Source organism: Felis catus, chromosome A3 (genome assembly GCF_018350175.1).
Source record: "Felis catus isolate Fca126 chromosome A3, F.catus_Fca126_mat1.0, whole genome shotgun sequence".
NCBI lineage: Eukaryota > Metazoa > Chordata > Mammalia > Carnivora > Felidae > Felis > Felis catus.
Window position 1 is genome coordinate 77,058,955 of NC_058370.1, and position 24,376 is coordinate 77,083,330.

The 24,376-nt window shown below is 40.1% G+C and overlaps 2 long non-coding RNA genes across 4 annotated transcripts in view; one reads left to right on the top strand and one right to left on the bottom strand.

The window, feature by feature from the left end:
• Positions 1 to 24,376, top strand: part of LOC109498181 — a 499,178-nt gene that overhangs the window by 272,106 nt on the left and 202,696 nt on the right. For both annotated transcript variants that reach the window (XR_006595590.1, XR_006595591.1), the window contains exon 7: positions 1,802 to 1,968. This is a non-coding gene — a long non-coding RNA (uncharacterized LOC109498181). The remainder of the gene's footprint in view (positions 1 to 1,801; positions 1,969 to 24,376) is intronic.
• Positions 2,719 to 14,596, bottom strand: LOC109498182. 2 transcript variants are annotated; one of them, XR_002154848.3, is made up of 3 exons: positions 14,438 to 14,594; positions 10,555 to 10,710; positions 2,719 to 2,876 (listed from the first exon to the last, which is right to left on the bottom strand). It is a non-coding gene; the product is annotated as an uncharacterized LOC109498182 (long non-coding RNA). The 2 variants fall into 2 exon arrangements; XR_002154849.3 differs by lacking the exon at positions 2,719 to 2,876 and adding an exon at positions 4,051 to 4,519 and having other exon boundaries at positions 14,438 to 14,596.

A 24,376-nucleotide genomic window follows, 5' to 3' on the forward strand; every position in this document is an offset into this window, starting at 1 on the left:
GTCAGCCAAGCTTTTTCTGTCGCTCTCTGAAAACTCTTCCAGACAGTTCTTAGTATAGTGCAACTATGACACAAATAATCATTGCCTATATTTAAATAATTCCCCGCTTCATTCATTCATTCTGTTATTTTACCATTTTAGATCAATATACCCATCATTACAGCAGATGTTGTAATGACTTAAAGATAAATAAGATGGTCTCTGCCTTGGAGTATCTTATAGTCTAATAGATGTGTGTAAGTGCAATGTGAACATTTTCACCACCAGGTTGTAAGGAATTGGAATGACTATAATTGTAGATTGCTGTGCTCTAACTAATGGCTGTTATCAACTGTTTTCTCATCAATGGTTCAAATGGAAATAGCATCAACAAGCCTAGGCTTGTCCACAGACATGATTCCGATGGGCAACAGGGACAAAGTAGGGCTGGATCAGAGATAGTCAGTGCTCTGGTGATCATGAAAAATGGTCTTTGTTTTTTTATTAGTGTTTTGTTTTTCTCTTTGACAAAGTTCAAGAAAAGGTTCAATGCAAATATTTGATCTGACAATAAAGCTTTTTAGGAGAGCCTACTAGACAAGGAAAATTTCTGCTTTTAATGTTTGCAGAAGTAACTTATCTTGGCCCTTTGTGAAGAAGCAGGAAATCTGAACAGACCTATGTAGTTTCAGTGTGCAGTTGAGGTTTTCAACCTTTACAAATTGCTTTTAGCTATTTATTTGAACATATAATTGTAGACCATATATTTCAAGGTACAGTTAATTGTCTTTGATTTAAAAGGCTGCTGTTTGGATACTTTGCTTTTGTTTTATGACCAATCAAATCACAAAACAAAAAACAAACAAAAAAACTTATCTGTGGGTAGTTTTTACCTTCATTGTATCTTTGCCTTTGAAAGAGAGGAAGAAATGGACAATACAAGAGTATGGTCTTGTACCGTATGTTCACATGCTTTTTTTTTTAGTTCTTAGCCTTACCTAAGTATACACATTCAATTACCTCCTCTGACCAAACCCATGTCTGGACTCCAGAAAAAGAAGGGCTTCCTGCTGGAATGGACTCACATCACTAAGCAGAAGAAGGATGTAAATCTGGTGTCTGTTGCCGATCAGGATAATGTGGCTCCATTTTGCAGTAATACTGCTGTGGTGTTGGAAAATGACTTCAGCATTTTTCCCAGTGCATTTCATTCCACTGCATGTGCCTTCAGAAACATGCCCGATCGCGTGATGGAGGTCAACAACAATGTAGGGTTTAGAAATTGTTGCTTAGAAATCACACTCACTTAAATACCTGAATCTGTCCATCAGCCATGCCATAGCTTATTCCAAGCTTGTGCAGAAGAGTGATTTGCAATCTCCTTGCTTTTCATTTCAAGTAGCATCACTCACTTTAAGTCAGATATTCAGGCCTCTTCAGAAGCCTCCAGGGTGAAGGACAAGTAAGAAGAAGCTTATCAAATCTTTCACAACTGGGGCCAACTGTATCTATTGCATCAAATTTGTTACCTCTTTCTCTGATATTTTATTTTAAAATCACACATTCTTCCTTTCATGTGACAAATTATGAGGATTTTGCCACATAATTTCACAATCCCAATGGCTCTTTTTTGGTTCTACACATTTAATTGGGCACTCCCCAGGTTAAAAGCTGGGCCAAAATGACTGGGGTTAAGGGAGAGGATCTAATATTTGTTTTTGTAAGTTCTTCCCCTTTGAGTTATCTTCCCTCATCTTTTATCTTTTATAAGCTCAGGTTGCATAACTAAATTCTGGGTTTTTTTTTCTTTTTCACTCACAAGGACTTACCAATTTGGGCTTCTTCCAGCGCTAAAAACCGATTACAAATATGAAACAGATTTTACTACTGGACTTGAATACCATATTAAAAACAAGAAGATCGTCAAAATAATTGAAAAAGATCCTTACCAAAGAATAGATGCAATGTGAATGGCAAGATATCGAGGAGGTAAGAGGTAAATTTCTTAATAAAAACATGTTTGTCATGTGGTCAGGTGTCTACCAATTATGACTCTAGGCTAAAGGTAGCATTCTTTCTCAGTTAAGGGTCAGAGAGGGGAGGATCATTTCTAATCAAAAAAACATACTGGATAATCCAGTTTCTTTTTCTTCTGGGTCTGTCCATCTAACTAATAATTACAGAAATATTGCACAATGCTAGATTCTTTCTAAGGACATCATTTTAGAGGAGTGGTATGCTTAGTACAGGAAACATCCTCCACAAAAAAACACTCCCAGAGACATTTACCAATTTCTTGTGCTTCATCTTGAAAGCACATCTTGAAAACCCATCTCCAGGATGACAAGGTAGCAAATCAGGGGCATAGGGCAATAAAGCTCTGAAACCTTGTTTATCTTGATGTTGGAAGAAAGGACATTCAGTCCCCCAAAACCAAAGGGCAGGAGATGGGTGGGAGGGTACCTGAGGTGGGCATGTGAAAGACTCTACCGAACAAGAATGTAACATGAGGATTTGAGGAGGTGGTGGAAATGATTTTTGAAAGGAATAATGGAGATTGAACAGTGAGTATGTGAGCTCCCAGAGTGTGCTATTTGATAGGCTCAGGGTATTAGAAAATGAGAGAACGTATGAAATGTTAATAGTAATTGCTGTGCACTGCATTCTTGGATCTCCATTCTCCTCAGTGAATGAATAAAGGGTGGTATCCCCCAATTTTAAATAAAATGTCACTTTGGGTCTGAACACATGGCTGCAGCCTTTATTTCACTCAGAAAGCAAATATTCAACTGGGCACCTTGGCAATGAGATTTCTTTTAAAATAAATACTAGTGTCTTCTCAGTGCCCAAGCCTCAGCGTAAGTACCAGGTTTCCAGTTTTCTTCATGTGGCCAAGTCTGTAAAGAGCAAATGTTAGAAGAAGGTGTCAGCTTTAGCACTGGTGGAACTAGTTCAGTAACTAGGTGACTGAACCCAAGTCAGTCATCCGAGGTAATGCTGTGCACTAGTTGTGAACAGGACAGGACTTTGGAGTCATACAGATTTTGCACAAGTTACTTGATATTCATTAGGCATTGTTTCCCATATCTATAATGCTGGGCATTAAAAGAATCTCCCTCGTTGGGCTTTTTAATGGCATAATGTATGTGAAGCTTCACAGTGAGGAGTTCAATAACTATCAGCCAGTTATAGTTGTTACTGCTCTCAGGGTGGTGTCCTCAGTTTCCTCATCTTCAACATGGAAGGATCAGATAAAAAATTTTTCTCTATGCTCCTTTCTAGTTCTAAAAATCATTTTTGTAAGTCCTCGGTGAGGCGCACCAACCACAAGAAACAGGTAATGTCAACAAGACAGCTCTTTTGCCTTGAATCTCTTAGAAATATTTGACTTCTTTTAAAGTGCCCCATCCTTGGAGGCACCTGGGTGGTTCAGTCGGTTGAGCATCCGACTTCAGCTCAGGTCATGAGCTGGCAGTTCTGAGTTCAAGCCCCACATTGGGCTCGCTGTTGTTAGCGCGGAGCCTGCTTTGGATCTTCTGTCCCTGGCTCTCTGCCCCTCCCCCACTTGCCGTCTCTCAAAAATAAACATTAAAAAAATAGATATATCTTAAAAAAATAAAACGCCCTATCCTTGAGAGGGCCCAAAATTTCATTTAACATGTGCTTTACCAACGTGTACAGTTGTATACCTGTGTTGCTTGTACACTTTCTGAATAGGAAGAAAAGAGATGTAGTTCTTCTCTTTCCATCTATAAACTGAACTATACCTGAAGCATTTGTGATTTACCCTATATGCATGGAGAAGTCGTTCTGCTTTTCCCTAGAAAATAGGTAGCCACCAAAATGTATTTTCCTTTTCCTTTTTTTTTTACCCTCCTCCTCTTCTTCCTTTTTAAAAAGATACTAAAACCCTAGTTCTTCTGCAATATGAAATAGTCTCAGAGACTTTTGAGCTCTTTTTTTTTCTTTTTACTTGATTTTTTGTTGTTAGAATCTGGCCCACAGAAGTGTAATACTGATAGACTTGTTGACTGGCCCTAGAATATATCACAGTCCCCAAATACATGAAATTAAAAAAAAAAAAAAAGAAAAAAGAAATCAACATTGTTCTGAAAGGAAGGTAGTTAAAATTCAGAAAGAGAGATTCTTTAATTAACTTAATAAAATTACTAATGGAAGCATTTTAACTGCTAAATTTAATTTACTTGTCAAGATATCAGGCTACAAAGAGGAGGGAAGAGTAGGAACTCTGCTTTCCATTATGATGTACTCTATTATAGAATAAATTTGCTTAAAATGAAATATATCACCAAAAGCCATCAATGACATCTTAATTTGGAACAGCCAGTTGAAAAGTAATTAGACTATGAAGCAATCAGTTCTAGTAAATCAGTGTTTCCCTTTACATAAACATACTTTTTTTTCTTTTCTTTCTTTTTTTTTCTTTATTCTATTTATATACAGGAAAGACTTTCAGGTAGTAGGCAGGCAAAGATGCTGATTCTTTTGGCTGTCGGTGTTTTTACTTTACATTACCAAGCTGTCAAAACAAAATGTTTTATGATGGGTTTAAAAAATGTATAAGCATCTGATTTGATTTAATGTTTATATTTATATGTTGAACTGAGGAGAGTTTGCTTATCATAGGGGTTTAAAAGATTTACATTTGTCTGCTTCTTACTTCCAAAATGCTTTCCAGATCCACAGGCAGCCCTGACACCTTACTTCAATGAATGAGGCTCAGTCAAAAACCAGAGAGGAGCCTTGCCTCTCCCTGCAGGGTCCCTCCTAAGTTATATAAACAAAGGTGGAAAATGTGGTTGCTAATGATACATGGATGGGGAGGGAGGTGGGAGTGGTTAAAATTATCCTTGTGTTCTATGTCTGACAGTTCACCATTAGTAATTTCTCAAAATGTAACTGGCCTTCCTAGAAGTGTGTTTGTTTATTATTATGAAAAGCTAATAAGGGGGATGGGTGAAACAGAAAATAGTCTAGATTTCATCTGATTTTGAAAAGTTAACCTGATTTAGCTGAGGTATCAAGGATCCCAGTATCCAACTCGTTTCTATTAGGAAGCTCTTTTGTATCTCTGTCTTTTCTGATCACCTTGGTAAACCTCTGAAGAAGACATTTTCTTTTTTTTTTTTTTTTTTTAATTTTTTTTTTCAACGTTTATTTATTTTTGGGACAGAGAGAGACAGAGCATGAACGGGGGAGGGGCAGAGAGAGAGGGAGACACAGAATCAGAAACAGGCTCCAGGCTCTGAGCCATCAGCCCAGAGCCCGACGCGGGGCTCGAACTCACGGACCGCGAGATCGTGACCTGGCTGAAGTCGGACGCTTAACAGACTGCGCCACCCAGGCGCCCCTGAAGAAGACATTTTCAACTTCAATTTACAGACATAGAAATGGAGGCCCAGAGAGGTTAAGTGACTCGTGGAGATCGCAGAGGTAGTTAATGGAAGAGTGGGGGCTACAACAAGGCTTCTAGGCTCCTGATACTCTTTCCACAACATCTGCTTCTGATGATGGAATCCCATCTGTTATATATGGAGGGGGAGAGGTGTGAGAAAAAAATAACTAGATGAGATATCAATCACTTGGCAAAATATTTATGAAGGACTTCATTCAGATATTAGGGGAGTCACCATTGTCACCAGCCCTGAAACATCAGAGGCAATGAATGATGAATTATGCCAAAGAGAACATTAGCTCAGAAGATAGAGAGTACCTTGCAATGTCATGCTTGTGTTAGTGTGTATTACTCTCTAGTGGGAGAGAATGGCATGAGAGAGGAAAATAAAGGACAGTTTTTAGTGAGGAAAATAAGCTACACATTGTTATGAAAGGAGAAATGTGGGGAAGCCTGTGAAACACAGTTCCAGGATGTGCCAGCATGCAAATCACTTAGCAGTATGCAAATGACCTCACCCTTATAGAGTAAATCATTTCCATTCTCTCCACTGCCTCTTTAGAAATGTGATCATTGATAACAGCACTACAAGGTACTATTCCTAGTTGAAAAACACATTGGGAGGAAATCTAGTATGTATGATACAATGAGATTATTAGCATTCATAATTGTAGATAGGTGTGAAGTAGCCTAAGACAATGTAGTCTAAGCGCAAAACAGACCTCTGTTGCCTGTAGCAGTGAGAGAACTGAACAGAGCACAGGGCTGCAGGCACCCTGCTTCCAGAATTCTAGTTAAAATACAGTTTGTCATCACCAATGGCTGCTCAAGATTCGTATATAACAGGACAATTGCCCTGGGAGTGGCGAAGGCAAGAACTATATGAAAATAGACAGAACAACTTAAAGTTAGCAAAGAAGGATAAGGAGAGCAAAAGTGGGAAATGAGATATTGCTAGTAAGAGACGTTGGATGGAGTAAGGAGGTCTTTTATAAATGTATCAAGGAAAAAAAGTGATCCTCAAGAGAAAAAAGACCAGTGAATAAATGAGAAGAGGAGGGTGTGAAATTAATGATGGCTGAGATATTGACCTCCTGCTTTAAGTCAGTTTTTAAGAGAAAAATGAGAAGAAAATTTGGACAGCTGGAAGGCAATAATGACTTTTAAAAATAGGTATCGACAAAGAGGATGAGGGGAAATTTAGAAAAAAATTAAATATTGTGGCATATACAGATTGTAAGCTTCAGATAATATGCTTCCCAGGGAATTAGATTTCCTGCCTACTAACTAGGCACAGATATGGAAGAAGAACAATACAAACTAAAAAAATGTCAGAAATTCCTCAAAACAAATGTGTTTCATATAACAATAGAATAATGATGGGGCTGGCTGGTGGAGCAAACACAGGATAGGCCCTCTTAGTGTTGTGTAAATTGCGGACGTACTTGGTTATGCCTATGTGGCAATTGCAATTTTTAAAAATTTAGGGAAATTTTTCTCTTTTATTTAGCAAGTAAGGAAGTAACCTCAATAACCCATGTTAGCTACTGTGTATTATGTACAAGAGATACTGTCATTGTCCCAAAGGAGAAAATTGGAAAATGATGCAGTTCCTAAAACATTACTGAAAATGTTGATTAAATATGTACATGAAATTGGAAAATTCAGAGTGCAATGAAAAAAAAAGGATCTGAAAGAAAGTTTCAGATCCTAATAAAAATTTTAAGGCTAAATCCTTAATATCCAGCTAATTCTTGGGAAGCTACTGGATACTTGGGAATAATCATTTAGGGAAGTTTTTGTTGATATTAGGTAATGCATTTTTGTAGGATAAAGATACAACTGGTAGTATTGGAGTTTTAAAGAGAGTAATTTATTGGAAGTGCATTCATTTTTATAAGTTTTTATTTATTTTTATTTTTTAATGTTTGTTTTGAGAGGGAGAGAAAGCATGCAAGCAAGGGAGGGACAGAGAGAGAGGGAGAGAAAGACTCTGAAGCAGGCTCTGTGCTGTCAGCACAGAACCCTACACGAGGCTCTACCCCAGGAACCGTGAGATCATGACCTGAGCCAAAATGAGTGAGCCACCCAAGCACCCCTTTAAAGGTTTATTTTTAAGTGATCTCTATACCCAACATGGGGCTTGAACTCACAATCCCGAAATCAGGAGTTGCATGCTCTACTCGCTGAGCCAACCAGGCACCCCATGGATGTGCATTCTTAAGGGAAGATTGTGTCTTGGAATATTTGCCCCTGAACAGTTTCCTTGGCAGTCCTACATATGGGCTTAGTTGACAGACTGTAGTCATTGGCTTCTTGGTTTCTCTCATTTTCAATGTCCTTTTTTCTCTTTCCCTCTTGCTCTTCAATAACTAGAATCTGAGATTTGTGGTATACCATGCCACTGATGCACTGTATCCACACTCTACAAGAACTCTGCAGCACCTACCTTCAAGCTGTTTACAGTCATAAGTCAAATGTAGTTTATTGTCAAAGTCAGTACCACAGTGAGGAAGTGTAGAGGAGTTTGAAATCATATGCAAAGGGATGTGGCAGAGAAAAGGCTTGACCTCCTCCCTGAAGTTTACACGGAATTTAGACACATTGGCACAAAGTGGGGAGAGAGAACATTCCAGAGTCTGCAGCAGTTAGAGCAAAGGTCTAGACTGAAGTGCATCTGCACAAGGGGGTGGGAAATAGATCTTTTTTGGTGGAGCAGATTCTTAAAAGGCAGCAGATGCAGCTGTGATGTGGTAGGACTGTTTGTAATCTGAAGACCTGGACACAAATCACTGCTCTTTTGGAAAAGTCATTTTATCTCTCTAAATCTCATAGTCTCAATTTGTAAAATAAGAGCCATATTCTCCCACAAGGCTGCCCTGCTGGGTGCCAGCCAATAGTAGAGTCATGGGTTTAAAGCAGCTATATGATCAGCTTCTTGCTTTTTACCCAATGTTCTGCTTTGCTTATGCTGGCATTCTGTTCCTCAACAGTTACTTTGTGCCTAAAAGGCATTTGACTCCTGGTGTATTACAGTTAAGCCATTTACTTTTGCTAATTTATGGTTTCATATTCCTTCCAAGGTTTTTAAGCAGTTTCAATGTTTTCTATTAATTTTTGATATTTTATTATAATCATTCCCAAGTGGGATGGGAGGGAGATAACCCACTTCCCCATTGGATTATGACTGTGAAGTTAAGGCAGAGAACTTATGCTGAAAAAAGAGGAGATTCAACTCCATCTATAGAATGTTGGAGACTCTGGAGGTGTCTGGGTGGTGCAGTCGGTTGAACGTCTGACTTTGGCTCAGGTCATGATCTTGCAGTTCGTGAGTTCGAGCCCCACGTCAGGCCCTGTGGTGACAGCTCGGTGCCTGGAGCCTGCTTCGGATTCTGTGTCTCCTTCTTTCTCTGCCCTTCCCTCACTCACACTCTGTCTCTCATTTGAATATAAATAAATATTTTAAAAAATTTAAAAAAAAAGAATGTTGGAGACTGATGACTAGAATAGTGGCAGATTCTGAGTGCAAAGTGGGTGTACATAGCTGATTATTTTACATAAATCAGACCCCAAATCCAATAAAGAACCCAGTCCTCATCATTGAAAGTGGTTTCTGAGTACTACTGAAGAAGGGAAAGAGGGGTGGAGAAAGGAAAAGGAAGAAAGAAAGTAAAAGAAAAGAGAGAAATTAACAAAGAAAAACACATATAAGAAATAACATTTTTTAAGAATTCATTTTGAAGCTATGTTGTATCACTTGGGTATAATTACCCACAGATGAAAAAGATCTTTATTTCACTTTTCATGTTTTTCTGTTCCTCTTCTCTACATTCCTCTATTTACAACAACCTCACCCTTCTCTATTGCAAGAAAAAGTGAAAAGTGTTGGTCCATTTTTTGTTGTTGTTTTCATTGGTAGTTTTAGTAAAATCATTATACATAGAAAATTCTTTTTTAAATCCTTGGTTTCTTAACTTCTGTACTCTAGAACTTAGTCCCAAACTCTCAGGAAATCAAAGTAGCTTAATAAGTCAATGTACATATAGACAGAACTGAAAATGCCTGACTAAAATCCTAGGTACTAATAAGTAACAGATAATGGTAAAAAAGATATTCCTCTTAGTTGGAATAAATGCTATTTGTTATAGTTATTTTCTCATGTGGCTACCATATAGTGTTTTAAAAGGTTACTTCCATGTTTCAGACAATTGGACCTAACTTATGGCTCAGAAGACATGAAAAATAAAATTGTGTATGATTCAGTAAACAATAAATATGAGGAATGCTACAAACTGAAACTTGTAAGAGTCAGCCAAAGCTATACTCAGAGGTGAAGTAATAGCATTAAATATTTCATTTCCTTGGGGAAATATAGGATAATTACGAATGAATTAAAGAAGACCTCTGGAAATTAAATATAAAGCTATGAGGAAACAAGTAACGAAGATAATAGTAAAAGAATCTACTAAAAATAGTAGAAGTGATTAATCATCTCTAGGTATTAGCAAAAACTATTTTATTTATATAACAATGCAATGTTTATACTTATCATAAAAATTAAAATATATTATCATATAATATATTTATAATGTAATAATATATTATTTATTAATTTATTTTGTAAATAATTTTATTAATTGACAAAACCTTGTCAGTTTTAATAAAGGGGGGAGCCACAAATGAAATTAGAAATGGGAGCATGGATTTTTAAAATAGATTCAGGGACAATAAAAATCGTAAGAGAGTTGTGCAAAGTTATGTTCCAATGAGTTTGAAAATCTCAATGAAATGAAACTATTTTGGAAAAATATAAATTACCAAAAGTATTTAAGAATAATTGAAAAGAAAGAATTAAAGCAGTGGCCAAAAATGAAACTAAATAACTAACCAGCTAAATACAATTTTAAACAGTTAGTGTATTACAAGTGATTAGTGTATTTAAAGTATTAGTACTAAAACAAATCCTAGGAACTTCAAAGCCCAATTAATTTTAAATTAATACTAAATGTAGAAAAATATTAAAAACTACCTAATTTTATGATACTAGTGTTACTCTGATACCAAAATAGAGAAAGGTAGTAATATAATACAATAAAAAAATTTATAGACCTCTCCCACTTGTAAATATAGGTACAAAAAATGAAACAAAGTGATTCAACAGTTTGTAATATGAATGGTCTTCTCATCATGGTGTGGTGGGTAGGCTCAGAGTTCATTTCAGAAGGAGGTGAGGAGGTCATTGCATTTTTTATTCTTTATTAGAAGAGGACTCAGTCTTGGAAAAGTGGCAGGCAGGTGGAGTAGCCTCATCAACGCTGTGACCAAATTGAAGATCACAGAAACAATTAGAATGTGTCTTCAGGAAATGATTTGATTCTGCATATATTTGCTTCAATACAGGGACTGGGGTTAAAGTCATGAAGCAGTCAAGCTTTATTTTTGGTTGCTTCTACTATTTTTAAAGTCAATGTTTACTTCACAGAACAATTATAAATCAGTGTTCTGTATTAAATCTCCAATATAAACAGTCCATGTGGTAGGCACTGCATGCAGTTCAAAGAGGTCAAAGTAATTGTTAGTTGTCATAAACCTCATGCAAGGTGGGCACCTCCATTGTACTTGTTAGTGATCTGGTTCCTTCTCTTTCCACTGCATTATACCTATTTCAAAGATCGATTTCCCTCTCCTCCTCCCCTTCTCCTTTCACTCATCTCTACTTCCCTCTCCTTTTCCTTCTCCCTCTCTCTGTCCCTCTCTGTCTCCCTCTCTCTCTCTCCTTTCCTTCCCCACCCCCATGTCTCTGATTCTTTGTGTTTTGGGGGGAATTTGGCAAGCAGAGCCTTTGTCAAGAGAAACCTGAATGGCACCCTCTTGCAGAGGAAAAAGCTGCCTTTAAGTGCCATTCTTAATTTATGGGTAAGAGCTGCTACTGTACCTGTGTGAGGTTCCCACGAGAATTTCACTAAATGTGTCTCTGCCAATACCAATGACCGAAAGAGACCTTCCATTAACTTCTGAATTAGCCAAATGGGACAGAGCTTAATCTAATATGTGTTATTTCATTTTCTAGGTTACTTGTTTTAAAGGAAATAAAGTATACTCATAGGCTGTCTAAAACTGTCCTGGGAGATGTGCATGGAAGGACTCCATCTAAACAGTATTGGCTTCTGTGAAAGCTGGGTGCATGCCTGAGGGCCCAATTTAGCTTGGTGGATGCCTTTCTCACAGTAGGCAAAGCAAACCCCTAATTCCAAAGAGCTCTGAGAGAAATTACACATTCGTGAAAATGATGAGCACTTGTGCTGAAGTTTTAAGATGCTGTAATAAAGGAGCTTTTTCCTGTCTTGATACCTCCACCAATGCCTATCTGACTTCTGCGTGGAAGTGGCCTTCCTCACAGTAACTGTGATCTCTCCTCTTTGGCCTGGTATGACAGTGCTATGAGCAGTCTGGCCGTCATCAGAAGCAGATTGGAAACTGCTTCTGAAACCTCAGAATTCAGACTGGCTTCTGAGGAGGCGGAGTGGTGTAGTGGAAAGAGAACCAAACTCACTGCCTGTAGACTGAATTTCTTTCTCAGCTGAGCCCAAAGCAGCTGAGTGACCTTGAACATAAGTCCCCCTGGGCCTCAGTATCTTTATCTATCAGATAGGGTTAATAATATTTGCTCTGCCCACTTTCCATGGTTATTATATTGATCAAATGAGATAATGAATATAAAAGTGTTTGCAAACTACAAAGCTCCTATAGAAATTTAAATTATTTTTAGTGTGATATGGCATATGGAATGGTCCAACAGGTTTCTGAGATCTTGTAGGTATCTTGGCAATGTCTTCTTGACTGTCTAGGATTTTCATGAAAGCAAAATTTGCTAAACAGAGCTAGATGCATGCAGCTCTCTCTCTTTTTATAGCCCTCCTTCCCAACTGCCAACCCTATTCATGGGACTTAGGAATGTGCCAAGGTTAGAAGACTCAGACATGGGGTGTGAGCCATAACTTCTAAATCAGTTCTGGAAGGATGCCAGACCATCAGTTTAGAAAAGTGATTTGAGTGTCTTCCTGAGGACAAAGAATTACTTAGAGAGTGTATCTTTCAAGAACATGTTATTGAAACTTGGAAAAAAAGAGTTTTAAAACATGAGAACACTAGTATTAAAGGCACTCTAAACCAATTACAGCATATTTACTTGGATTTCAATGGGCGGGATACCCTTTTCATTATTTGCAAGCTTCAAGAACATTAGAAACACTTCACTGAAGACAATGTAATATCCAAATCTGAAGTAGGCTGTTGTTTGTCCATTTAATCCACTTTCTTGCTTTTACCTTCTTCATGAAGGCAGAAGAGCACTTATATGTTTTTGGAATGCACAATGTACCCTGAGTAGGCAGTGTACTTTTGGATAGTTAGCACCCTTTGTCCCCTGAAAAAAAAAACAAAAAACAAATGTATTATATCCTCCTTACCCTACCCTGTAGTTGCTGTGTTGGAATAGGAGCCATGATAGGGACAGGTTTAGACCCCTGAGCCCTTAGCGCAGAAAGGCCTTGTCATTTCCAAGCGCTTAAAGATCATTCTGCATGCTTCAGGGAGTCTCCTTGGGGCCATGGATGATAGATGGGGATAAAAGGCATAGAAGCCTGAGGGAGACTTATGTTCAGAGGTGCCCAGGATTTTAAAGATTTGTTATCCACAAGGCATTGACTACCTTCAGGTAATGTGAGGGCCTTCCGCATTTTAGTACCCTTTAGCCAGATGATGGTCATCGAACGGAGAAAGAATATCTACATTTTTTTCCTGATTGCTTCTCTGTATGGGTTTGAAGTGAGTTTGGGGACCCTAAAGTGCACTGGTGAATCGCTGCATATCATCAACTGTGGCCCTTTTCTTCATGCCAACCGAAAAGGCCCAGTCTATACAGGCTTTTCTTTGGATCTTGTTTTTCTCTCACTTCTCTGGGGTAGAGGACTCTCCCACTTAGAAGGGCCTTGACAATCTGTCCTGCCAAACAGTGGCTTGTGGTGCCTGCCTATTTTATGCCAACTTCCCAAGCCTTCCAGGACACCTTGACAATCTGTCCTGCCAAACAGTGGCTTGTGGTGCCTGCCTATTTTATGCCAACTTCCCAAGCCTTACATGCTTCAGTGGCACCCAGGTCCTGCTTCAGTTTGGATGGACCCATCCTAAGCATCAGCACTTGACTCCGAGTCTTTTGACAGTAGGACTTCTGGGTCCCACCTGCTGAAGTAGCTCCCAAGAGACCACAGCCAGAGTGAGGGGGCCTCTGCCAAGGTTTCTGAGGCTTCCTTCCCTCTTGGCTCTCTTCTTCTCACTGACCGCCTGGGCAGCATTTGATTCCTCCCTCTGTTGTCACTGTCTCTGTGACTTTAAGCCAATTACGTCATGCCCCTCCAGAGAGATAACTCCCCATCTTCTTAGGCAGGGAAGGATAACTGCCATCACACTCAGATTCCCTAATTAAGTCATTATAATAATGACTTAAGCACACAGTAAGGTCAAAAGTCCAAGTTGGTTCGTAGTCAATAGCAGGATGTTGTTTCACAAAATCATTCAAAGACCTCAGCTAATGGTAACTCTGCTCTTGGCAACATGTAGTTTCCAAGGCCACAAAGTCATAAGGGTTCTAGTCTAGAAAAGAAGAAAAGGCACATGGGGAGCCTGTACCCTCTTAAAGGTGGTGGTCCAGAGTGGCACACATCACTTCTCAGCCTAGAGAATTGACAGATACTACCCATAAAGCCATGCGAGGGGCAGGGTGGCTGAGAAAACCATATCTCAGTAAGAGCTCTGAAGTGTGGAAGGAGAACAGGAAGGAGGACATTTTGGTGCACAGCTCCCTCTGCAACACACAGCATGTCTGGCTAGGTTTCCTAGGTTACTATTATATGTAGTTGTAGCGAGCATGGGCTACTTTTCAATTTTCTTCTGCCACTTACTAGTTTCATGATGATGAATAAGTAACTAAACAGCCTGTGCTTCAATTTATTCATCTTTAAATGGAGAGAACTTAATACTTACCTGGTAGGATTATTGTGAGGACTGAATGAGTTAATTCTCACAGGGCTTAGGAGAGAACAAGGTGTCTATAATCACTCAATACATGTTAGTCGTTCAGTCAACCTTCTGTGAGTTCCTGTTAAGATTCAAGATTGAGGCTTATGGTAGAATGGGGCATTTATACTCTTTGTGATGACTTGTGAAACAGGGTGTTTCTGTACTTCATAATGGCTTAGTAATAGCAATGCCCTTTCCCTGAGGTCATAAACAATCTAAAATTCTAAATGCAGATTCCAAGTAAGAGACAGAGAGAGGGAGGGAAGAAAGGAAGGGTAGAAGGAGCAAGACAGACAGACTCCCTGTTGGCCTGACTGAGCTATACTTGGAACTGCCCTGCAGTGGGAACTTTCTACCCAGGCTTCATTTGTTCCCCTTCATAAGGTCAGACCTACACTCGGGTCTGAAGGCTCTCCCTGCCTTCTCCAACTCCCTCTCCTTCTGCCCCTGTAGGCATCTCCTCTACTAAACTTCTCCCACATTTAATCCCATTTTTGCATCTGCTTCTCAGAAAAGCCAAATAACACACTAAGTATTTCACATATATGTACTCAACATAAAATGAAGCTCTCCCCAGTTATCCTTATGCAAACCCCAAGAAACTCTCTCTCCAGTTTTGTGTAACATTACTCAATAGAACATTTCATTTATGCCAACATTTCATTTATGTAGGCAGTGGCTAGTTTCCTATAACAGGGCTACCTTCTTCAGGGTACAGCCTGGAGAACATGTACAAAGAAGATGAAAAAGCCTGTCCTACTGCTGGACGTAATGCTTTTGGACCTTAAAGCATGCTGGCTTGGGACAGACAGTGCCTACCACAGGGCCACAGAGGGATTGCATGGTGGCGAGGTGCACCTGCCGGCTCCTCTGTGGCAGCGTGTTTTGAGCAACGGTGAGTGAGCATCTGCCTGGCACTGTGACAGGTGCTAGGACTACATAGACAAAGGCCCACTCCCTGCCCTCACAGGGCTCACAGGCTGGCTGTGGGCCGACAGTTCAACAGGTAGTTGCAATTTCTCTTGTTGGGTGCTAGGTGAGAATAAATTCTGGGTGCTGAAGAATTATAGGAGAGGGCAATTTGTGAAGGAGGGAGTCAGGGTGGGTGTCCTTGGGCAGGTGAAAGCTGGGCTGTGGGCTCCTCGGTTTTGACTAGAGGCTGAAGGGAGATGAAAAGCAAATGGTGTCCAGACTGGAGGGCATGACAGAGTGGGGCACATCCAGTCAGAACATCCAGTCGGCCTGGAGGGTGGGCCGGAACCAGATTTAGTGCTCTATGGGGAGAACTGTAAAAACAACTGTAATATAGTGTGATGGATGCCATCATAGGGCCTTAGAGACAACAAGGCTATTGTCACCAGAGGAAGGGAGGTGTGCTGAGAGTCTTTTAAGACCCTGATATCGGAAGGGCTTGATGGAAATTACAAAAAAATGGAGAAATATTAAAAACATATTTTTCAACTTTCAGTTAGCCACCTCTTGGTGGCTCAGTTTGCTGCTTTCTGTAAAAAGTAGTATTTCCTTTTATTTGTTCTGAAATTCTATTCATTAAGCTTCAGGGGATGGGGTGTATGTAGTATGGGGTATGTGACCAGACACTTAATAGTAACATCCTGAACATGAACTTTGTTAATGATTTCATATACAATCAATCCTTTAAAAAATCATGAATTTTGTCATGCTTTCCTTTAGGCTTTATCATTATATAGTGAAGAGCCCTGCTTCTTTATCTCTCCCTTTCGTGTTCTTCCCCTCTTCTTTTTCCTCATCTCTTCTGCCTACTTGGTCATCTTCTACTCAGTCAAGCTGTGAACAGGTGGTTTCCAGCTTTGGGGCCCCCTGAAGGTGTGAGAAGCTCTTTGCTCTGTCTGTGATTCCCTCATGCCAGCCAGGGTAACCACATTTGACCATCACCCTCTGAACACTTGGCTTTCAGTGAAACCCTGGGCTATGTGCAGATATGACTCCGAATAGCATCCCAGCTGCTGTATGGACACAGCACCCCTCCCTCTCTCACCATTTCTGAGAACAGTTGGCCCCCATCCCAGTTCTGGAAAATGTTCTGTAGTACGTGGGTCCATGGAGCAGCTTAGAGTTCCTAGTTGGCTATTCCTACCTAATGATGTTACATGCATTTCTGGCTCCTTCCTCATTTGGCCTTTTGGGTAAGCTGACCCGGAAGTACTGTTAAAGGTGCCCTGTAGGAGCTTGCTGCTGGGCCCAGATCTTTGGAGTAAATCAACCTCACTAGACAAACCCAAAATATGAAAAGCTGTGTTTATCTGTCAAAACCCAGAGTCTTCAGTGACATGCTTTTAAAATAGCATGCACCTTATGTATAAAAATATTGTTCCATTTCTACCTAGCTTTCCCAGGAATGCATGTATTATGTAAAATAAGACACACCTGTGTAGTTTCCCAAGGCTCCGCGTCCTGTTGCTTCTACTGCTGCTCCATTCTTCCGCTACTGAAAATAAACGTGTGAAAGACTTGCCACACACCGGGATATTTTATTTTAAGCTAATTGGACACAAATAATTTTAATTTGGGTTATGATCCAAGTGAAGCTGCAAGTGAACTCCTATTTTAAGCCAAATCCATCTCTCTAAGTGACCCCACCAGATTTTTTTCTGCCATTGAAGAGCGTGCTCCTTCTCACCCTTTTAGATTCTGCTAGCACAGATATTCTTTAAAAAACAGGTAGGCTTCTCCGGGCTATGTGGTTCTTCTTTGTCTGCCTGGTGCTGTTGAAGGGCAAAGGGCATTTGAAAGCATTGGTCTTCACATAATGCTACCACCTTGCTCTTAGCTCCTTCCATCACCACATGAAAGTTGCCGTGAAAAAACACACATCAAAGAACGAGTCCCATTGAAAAGGCGAGTGCTGCCTGCTGAGCTGGCATTCAGAGCCAGGGCTTTTGTTTCAGTGGTGACTCTGACTCTCCTCCACCGAGTTTCCTGTTAACTCTGGTGCGGGTTCTGACTCTCTCTTGATGATATTGGAGTGTGTGTTTGTGGCACTCACTTTTAATCAGTGCATTTGAGTTTCTGAAGTAAGAACTTCTTTCTCCAGCAGGTTGAAACTTTTGAATGGAAACATCATGTTTGGCTAGATTTGAACTTAGTCCAGTGATACGGTTTTAAATCCGGGTCCCCAAATTTAACGCACATTTCGGGAAGGGAGATTTTCCTTTCTTATTTTCTTTCTTCTTTTTCCCCTTTATCGATGGTTTGATAAGTATGCTCATCTTTTGGAGGGAGAGATGCTTCCTTGAGAAGGGTTTATGTAGGGACTATGGCAAGAGGCAGTGTGTCTGGCTCTTTGCATCCAACTTGGTTCTTCCTGCTTTGCCCCCTCCCCTCCTCACCACTCTATCTGCAGAGTGTGAGGGATGAAGTCTCTGGCTGAGCCACCGATCTGCAGCCAGTGGGCATCTGCTGCTAGTTCAGAAGGTTAGGCTGAGGTGGGCATTACATTACACACAGAGACTCACAGGTCTCTGAAAATGTCATAGATATCTCTTATCAGATTGCCCAGCCAGCCACAGGTGGTTAGCGGGATGCTCTTCTGCTATATCTTTGCTAACGGGCCATCATCTGTCCCTTTTCAGGGTTCCAAACCACCATTTACTTAAGTGGCAGCCAGAACCCGCATTAGATGCAGTTATGAACTAGACAAAGCTGGCCTTCCCAGACTTGTCCTTGGTTCTCTTTTGCTCTTCTCTGCACTCTATCCCATTGTCCTTCAGACCTTTCTTACTCTGCAAACAAGTTCATATAGTCAATAATATTGTAATAGCTTTGTATGGTGGCAGATGGTAACTATACTTATCATGGTGGGTATTTGGTAATGTATATAAATGTTGACTCTTCATGTTGTACACCTGAAACTAATATAACACGGTGTGTCAACTATGCTTCAATTAAAATTAAAAAAAAAAAACAAGTTTTCAGTTTTAGAGCTTTGTGGAGTTCAGTGCAGAACTTAGCTTGTCCACTGCTTCCCACAGTTGATCTACATAGAGCCTTTTCCTGGCTCCCAATCTCTACCCTGTGCTCCAAGCAGAGCTTTGCTTCCATTCTTAAGCATTTTTATCTACTGAACATTAATGAAGAATTAAAGGTTGACTTAGGGAAAGAATACTGCTAGAATGCTTCTGAAATTCACCCGTTCTATTCCAACACTGTCATTTGATAAATGAGGAAAATGATTTCCAGGATGGTTATAATTCTTGACATAGTTAGTCTGGTGGCAGAAACAGAATTAAAAGCCAGATTTCCTAAAGTCATCCTCCTGTCTTTTCTTTTATATCACCCTGTGCAAAAATATTTTTGACCCTTGGGGCTTTTGCATTTTGAAAGGAGTTAGAATTTAGGTTCATGTTTGAAAGAATTTATCAAACCCTATAAGTAAGCTTTAGGCATAAGCCATCAGATGGAGAATTTGTGTGCTCATATGTGCAATGACAGCTTCAGGATTCTCCTGGAGACTGAAATTACACAGTATAGAGTGGCCTCTTGCTCTGTCCCCAAGTGGTGGCATCCCAGGTGCTTCCTCTACCTTTCTGCAGCAGGAATCACAAGCATTTGCTACCTAGTTACAGTGCTTCTGTTCCATGAGAATTTTAAATCAGAAGCAGCTTCTGTCTGTGGTGATCATTACGCCTCATGAGAAGATTCAGGAGCATGCTCCTGAATGAGTATGAGAGAACATGAAGTCCTCCAGAAAATCTGAAGTCAGCGCCACCATATCAGATTGTACCAAGTATATGCCAACCCTCTCTGAGAGTTCCACAAAAATGTCCATTTAAAACTCACTTCTTTAAATCTGGATTTCTTCCCTCATCAATTCTTCACAAACCTTCATTCCTTAGCGATATCTCCTTGAAACAGTGTATGTCCACTCTTGGATAACAGTTCTAAGAATAGTTAATTTCTACCTGTGCAAATCCAGCCTACCTTCTAGAAAGACATGTGGCTTTCTTGAGAAATAGACGAGTTCCTTTGAAACTTTTGTTGCTATTCTTAAGGTGTCTTGTGCACAAAATGATCTTTCCATGCATTCATATAATGCTCAATTAATATATAAAGCATTATAAAATACATTATTTTGTCAGATTCTCAAACCCAATCAGCCAAGTAGGTAAAGCAGTTGGAGTCAGGATGTTGAGTTAGAAAGGTGGAACCATTTTTCAGGATGGGAACCCGAGTCTATGTTAATAAGCTTTCACATTTTGGGAAGCGGTCCCCTGCTGGAAAACTGAATTGCCACAGTTAAGTGAAAGCTGTAATTAATGCACTACTCTTACTGTCCAGCAGGAGGCGATAGAGTTAAAGTTGGCTTTCCATTTTCTACATAATTTTTAAGCAACACAACCTTCCCCCGGTACCTTTCTCTCATACTCAGGTATCGTTTCCCTCCACTTCAACCCTATCTTCCTTATACTCCTGACCTCCCACTTTATTAAATCTTGATTTTGAAGTGGAAGGATGGAACTGATGCTGATGTGTAAATTTTACCTGATGTTCTGCTATCTTCATTCATTCATTCAAAAAATATTTAATCAGCTTCTATGATATGCTAGATACTAGAGAGCAGGGTGGAGATATTACACTGAACAAAACAGATACAATTCCTGCCTTCATGGAGCTTGCATTCCTGGGGTAAAGGCAAATGTTCTATCACTCAAGGGTTTCGCTTACAAGCAATCCATTTTAAAATCGGTTAACTAAAGCAAAAAAGAAATTTATAATTGCTCCGGAATCAATAGGAAGCTTAATAGCAAGTTCAGGTTCTGAAATAGGCAAGACCTAAATGTAGCTAGGCAGCAGGGCAATAGAGACGAAGTTCTTCTGGAATAGTCTTGGTACTGCATGCTGCTGTCACCAGTGTGTTAGACGCTTGGTGCTAATGCAGTCCCATTCTCAAGGTCACTCTGAGTGATTTCTCAACTATTTCTGTGTCTTTATTTTACTTCCTTAAGATTTAAAATCTTGAGTTGGAATGTTATATTGTCTGAGCCTACTCTTTAGCTGCTAGCCATGTAGAAAGGGATATCTGAACTCTTCGTACCTGCAGTGGGAGGCAAAGCTCATCCTTTCAACAACACACACTTGTTATTCTACCTCAAGCATTATATTCTTTTGCAATTGTGAAGGGCAATGTGAATCATGATAAGAAGTTTTAAATATTATACTAAGTGCAACAGGAAGCCACTGAAGTGCTTTAAGATAGAAAGTGATAGGTGTCAGTTTACATTAGAAAAAGAAATTTCTATGGCATTTTTGAAAGCCCCAAACAGGAACTTGACAGCAGTATACTTCCCACAGACATTGGAAAACTAGCTTTTAATTATTTATATTTGACTTATTGTTAATTATTATCATTATTATTATTATTACTATTTTAGAGAGAGAGTGGGAAGAGAGGAGAGAGAGAGGGAAGGAGAGAATCCTAAGCAGGCTCCATGCCCAGCACAGATCCTGATGTGAACTCGATCTCATGGACCCTGAGATCATGACCTGAGCTGAAATCAAGAGTTGGACACTTACTCAACTGAGCCACCCAGGTGCTCCTATAATTATAATTGTTAGAGTAATATATGTATGTTATATTACTTTAGAGTAAGTAATGCTAGATGCTGTAACAATGCCCAACTCTTAGTGGCTTATTTTATTTCTTATTCACATAAAGTTCAATGCAAGTGTTGCTAGTTACCAAGTGGTCTTCAATATGGTCCTTCAGGGACGAAGGTTCCTTCTATCTGGTGGAACCACCATTCATTTCAGCCTTGGATTCTTTTGCTGGAACCTCAGCATATGGCCAGGAGTCAGGGAAAGAGAGGGAGTAAAGGATCATGTGATAATGTTTTCTAAGCCAGGCCTAGAAATGCTTCTATTACTTCCTCTCATATTCCATTGGCTGGTACTCAGTCACATGGCCATTCAACAGCAAAGGATCCTGGGAAATATAGTCTGTGTGTCCAGGAAGTGTAGGGAACAGGTTTTAATGAACACATGACAGCCTCTGTCATACAGATGAAAACTTAGAGGTACAGAAGTGTTATAACAATAACAGCAACAACAAATCAAATCCTCTCCACCCTCCTAGCCCCTTTCAGTCCCTTAAATTGACCACTTCCAACTTGTTTTGAGAAGATGTGACAGTGAGAATGACCTTACACTTAGCTCTATGCAGCATACACATTGTGGAGGAGGAAGAATTCTACATTTCAGATTGTTAAAGTAATTCTGGATCAAGGATGCAGAGTTCAGTGAGTTGTGTCACTGGCCACTTGGATGGAAGCATCAAGGTCACCAAAGACCAGGGTTTGTGAGTCTCAGCACCTTTCACATTTTGAGCTGGGTAATTATTTGCTGTTGGAGGCTGTCCCATGCACCATAAGATGTTTAGCAGAATCCCGGCCTGTATCTGCTAGATACCAGTAGCTCTTCTCCCCCTAGTTGTGACAATAAAAAGTGTCTCCTGACATTGCATATGTGCTCTGGTGGGCAAAATTACCTCTGGCTAAGAACCACTTCCAGAGAGGTTGAACCTGGGGGACATAGAGGAAGGTGGATCTCATTACCGTGGGCCTCAGATTATGGCACCCCTGAGCTTTTTGTAAGAACGCCCCTTAGCTTGCATTGTAGAGAAAGATGAGGGTGTGGAGGAAGAGCGTGGATGGGCCGCTTCAGCATAAAAGACTGTGTTAGGTGCTTTATGCCATCATCCCACTTTAAGATCGGTGAGTAGCTTTTGTCCGTGACTGTTTCCATCCTCTGTCTCTCATCCCTGTCGCAGCTGTTGGCCAGGAACATGACAATACTTGAGGAAAAGTTGGGCATTTGGGACAGAGGGAGCTGGGCGTCAACTTGATTTGCTTGCTGTTGCCCCAAACTTCGGTTTTTTGTTTTGGGGGTTTGGGGTTTCTTTTCTGAAGTGCAGCCCCCTGGTGGATAAAGATTGACTCTACCTCTCTGATTCAGCTGCTCTGTGGAGACAGAGACATTAAAAAAGAATTAAGAGTGAAGACAAGTATATTGATCTCCCTCACCAATCTCCTCCAACCGATACCTCTTAATCACAGAACAAATTGGAGTCCTGGTAAACTACTTTAATGAGCATCCATTCTATTTCCCAGTTCACATGATTGGAAGGGAAGCTGTCTTCCTCCCTCCCTACCTGGCTTCTCTTTGTGTTGTGATTCACTCATACCGCATCTATATTTCATTTTATGTATACATACATATATATTTTTTTACATTTTTATCTGTGTTTTGCCATAGCACTGGAGGTTTATTATCGTAGATCATCGTGAGGCACCTGAATATTTTGCAAGACAATGAGCCTCTAGAATCTCAGTATCCGAGGAACTAATTTTGTGCAGCAAGAGGAAAAAAAAAATAAGGAAAGAAAAAGGAAACAGTAACTATACATCTGGTTTCTAGACAGTATTAGGATGGCATAACTTGTTCCTGTCTGAGTGAATTCAGTGGATTTGTATTGTACAGTGCCTGCTTAAAATGTGTAGCCAAATCAGAGCAGTTCTTTAAATTAAAAACAAACCCCATGGCTTTCACAGCATTGCGAGTGTGCCTCCTATTTGCAACTCTGTTCAGGTGAAACCAACTCTTATCCCAAGAGGGTGGGCAGGCAGGAGAGCTCTTAGTGCACAAGCATAAATTTCTTCGTCCTTCCAAATGATATTTTATAAAATTGTAAAGGAAATTGACACCCCAAAGTGCCTGGGTAATGCCATGTCATAAACTTCATAGTGTAAATTGGAGAGCTGGGGTGGGCTTGTGTTCTGAGCAGCAGGCTGCATACCCGGAAACTGGGTCCATGTTTCCAGGTCTGTTTCTGGTTTTGTGTCACCCAGGGGAAATCAGTACTTTTGTCAGGGCCCCGATTGCCCATCTCCAAAGTGTGGATATACACTTCACTCCCTCCCTTTCTCTGTCCCCAGCTGTACCTTGCATTATTGGTATTCAGAAAATAGATGAGCCAGTGTTTATGAAACACTTTGAAACTCTGAGTGAAATAATCTTATGCAAGCCTAAGTTGTTATCAACTGTATTGTTATCCTTATCGTTACAATGTACATGCTGTTGCATATTTGCAAATTACATACAATAATTATCTGAGTACATACAGTAATTCAAGTACCATCACTAGCACTTGACATTAGTATTTCATAGCAACTTGCAGGGCAATAAATAATGTTGGGATTCTTTCCCTTGACACTTGATTATTTGTTCAGGGCTCAGAATTTGTTAGACATTGTAATTAGGAGAATTTAAGCCGTATCTTCCAGGGGCTTTGTAATCTCTGACATCTTCTCTCTGGCAATAGTCCTGTGTTATAAGAGGTTCCCAGAATACTAAAGCTGCTGGAAACATTTGCATTTACTCCTTCAGTGTTTTCATTTTGCAGATGAGGAAACCAAGGTTCAGGAGATCAAGTGACTTTCCTAAGGCTGTGTACCTAGTTAAGGTGTCAGAACAGGAATTCGAGTATCTGGATTTCTGGTTTAATCCTCTCTTCATTGCCCTTCACTACTTGGGAAAGGCAGAAGAGAAAAGGGATAGAAAAGCAGGTTTGATTATGAAATTCCTCAAGGACGATAGAACCCCAAAGTGTTAGGAGTTTAGAAGTCTTCCCAAATGCACCCTAAAAGAGTAATTGAGGTTGACAAGAAAGGTGAAGGTCAAAATGTAGCCCATGGGTTAGAGATGTTGATGGCGTGGTTAGAAGACTGTGGGATCGGTTTCCCTAGAGAGCCTTGGCATCATCACCTAGTGTGAAGTCATAGTCCTTGAAGTTGTTCTCGTCTCTCTGGGAAGATAGTGGATGGGCTCCTTTCCACCACCTTTACAGCTGGGATGTAAATGAAGACTGTC